A 2500-nucleotide genomic window follows, 5' to 3' on the forward strand; every position below is an offset into this window, starting at 1 on the left:
AAGTGTGTCCCGCGCGCTCATATGACCTTATGCAGTTGCGTGCGCCGTAAAACACTTACAAAAACCAAAAAAAAACTTTACTATAACTAAAACTACAAAAGATCCAGTTGTCTTGGTACTCGCTTTACGAATATTACATTCTCAGCCATAGGTCAAGTACTCTAACTGCGCCTGGGGCGAGTAGCGAGTAGAGCTGGGCGAAGAATCAATTCCGCAACCGATTCCCTTGGTTAGTGTTACGGAGGAAAGCTCAGATTCCTTTTGTGTAAACCAACGGTTGTCAATTGCTTTATTAATTAAAAGCCTTTTATTTAAAAAATTTTTAAAAGTTGGTGCCTAGCAGTGTTCAAAAATCAAGGTTATCCTAAACCCTGAAGCTGCTCGTAGTCAACCAGGTAACCACTGGAAGAAAGCAAATCATTAGAAAGCAATTGGATTCGGAGTCGATCCCTGCGTTTCCTAGCTTTCAATAATCGGGTACCTAACTGCCCACCACTAGTAACGAGGCGTGGGTGGGGGAGAAAAATAACTTTGTTTACAACCGACAACACCGCTCTTGTAACACAGTTGCCCTTTACACATCGTTGTAAATCAAGACATCCCCCCTCCTCTTGTTTTCGTTTAGCTTGAACGCTGGATTTGTGGTGACGTTTTGTGTAGTTTATGTCAGCGCTCTGTCGTATCGTGAAAGGTTGGGACGTTAACTCTTTAAAGACGCAACACGTTGGCGGGTGCTCTGGTGTTGTTTGCTCCTTCTTTTCTATCAAACATCTATGGTCCTTATCTCCCCTCCTTCTTTTTTATGTACAAGTGTAACTCTCTTGTAACACATAATCTATTCTTCGGCACTTTTATGACTTTATTATGTTGCAAGTGCCGTAAAATTCTTAATAAAACGTTTAAAAAAAGACGTAACGGACACGTAATATGCCCAACCGGCAGCAAACTAGAGGCAATGTTACGACATGTTTCGAACGTTCCTACACAAATAAGAAACTCAAATTTGCCTATTTTGTTGTATACTTTTGTTGCTTCTATGTTTTAGAGATAATGAAAACAAAATTGAAAAAAAATTGGCATGAACAACGAGGTAAAGCACCTGTTTTTTTAAGGACCCCAAAACAGCGCGTCCTCAGTGTGTTTTAAAGAGGCGCACTGTTAGCCCGATTGATATCACGCTTGACTACGGAGCGCATGGTCTTATTGCGAATCCCCAACAGGATGTTCTGAACTTGGATAGTTTGCGGAGATTAAGTCGTCCTACCTTTAGGCTTGGTCCTATCGGAGATAGACGATGAATTCGGAAGTATAACTTTACAGGGGCGTTTAACTTTTACAATGACATGATAATAAACATTAAAGCGCTTTCAATACTTCATGGTCGTCAAGTTAATGTGCCAGGATCTAGGCAATTAAAACTTGTCTAATCTAACCTTGTCTTATCTTAACTCAGTTTATCTTATCTTATCTTATCTTATCTTATCTTATCTTATCTTATCTTATCTTATCTTATCTTATCTTATCTTATCTTATCTTATCTCTAAAAGTTGTCACCATGAATTCGGTTTCACAACATGCGCGGATACTGAAATGAAAGATGGCCAGATCAGTTGTTCTGCCAATTCCCCATTAAGACAAATAATTCATAGAAAACCCTATCCTTCCTTTTCTAACTTCAGTATACTATTGTATTATTGGTAACTCGACACTCGATTCATCTCACTGGTTGAAGTTGCTATTTTAGCCCATTCGACGTCTCTTTCTTAACGATATAATTCAGAGAGACTCGAACAATAGAAAAGGGGAAAAAAAGAAGAACCCGAGCTCCCAATACAAAAGGGACAGACCTTTTAGACTCTCTGCAAAGCAGAATGAAAACAAAATTGGGAGTGAAAGCCACAAAAGTTGTTGTTTTTTTTTTCCTCCCTTAGCCTAGCACCGCACTGCAACAAAGCAATTCCTCAGTGTTTTGTTGGTGAGTTTTGGACAATGAAAATAAGACAAACACGACTAAATAATTTATTAATAATTGTGTGGCGTTGGTGCGGAAGGCTTCTCTTATTTCCGTGGTGTAGGGCTGGGCAATGAGTCGCTTTAGCAAAATCCGGATAATTTGTTAGTGCACCTTTTCGGTAAATAATATGGTATGAACCGATTCGGCAAATGGGTTAGAACCATTTCAACAAATGATTGCACCCACTTCGACAAACGGGTTAGGAAAGAGAGTTTAAGAGTCTGAATTCGGATAAAGTGTCATTGAGAATTATCCGATTATCCGAATATCTATCCGGATTTTGCCCACCTCTACCGTGGTGCACAACTCTCAGACATAATGGCAAGCGGGTTTGTCGTGGTGCGGTACTTTGCTAAAATTAGATGTATTTGGAAGTGTCAGTTTACTTTTTTTGTTGTTGTAACTTTCGTTTTAGTTAGAGTTTTTGCGGCACCTGCAATACTATAAGGTCATATATGTGCGAAGATTAGAGTTGTTAGAAAAAAG

The 2500-nt window shown here is 39.3% G+C and overlaps 1 protein-coding gene across 2 annotated transcripts in view; it reads right to left on the bottom strand.

Moving 5' to 3' along the window:
- The window catches only part of LOC101859616, a 59695-nt gene that overhangs the window by 7841 nt on the left and 49354 nt on the right, over positions 1–2500 (bottom strand). The gene's annotated exons all lie outside the window — the stretch shown is intronic.

The sequence above is a fragment of the Aplysia californica genome, unplaced genomic scaffold (genome assembly GCF_000002075.1).
Source record: "Aplysia californica isolate F4 #8 unplaced genomic scaffold, AplCal3.0 scaffold00016, whole genome shotgun sequence".
In the NCBI taxonomy this organism is placed as follows: domain Eukaryota; kingdom Metazoa; phylum Mollusca; class Gastropoda; order Aplysiida; family Aplysiidae; genus Aplysia; species Aplysia californica.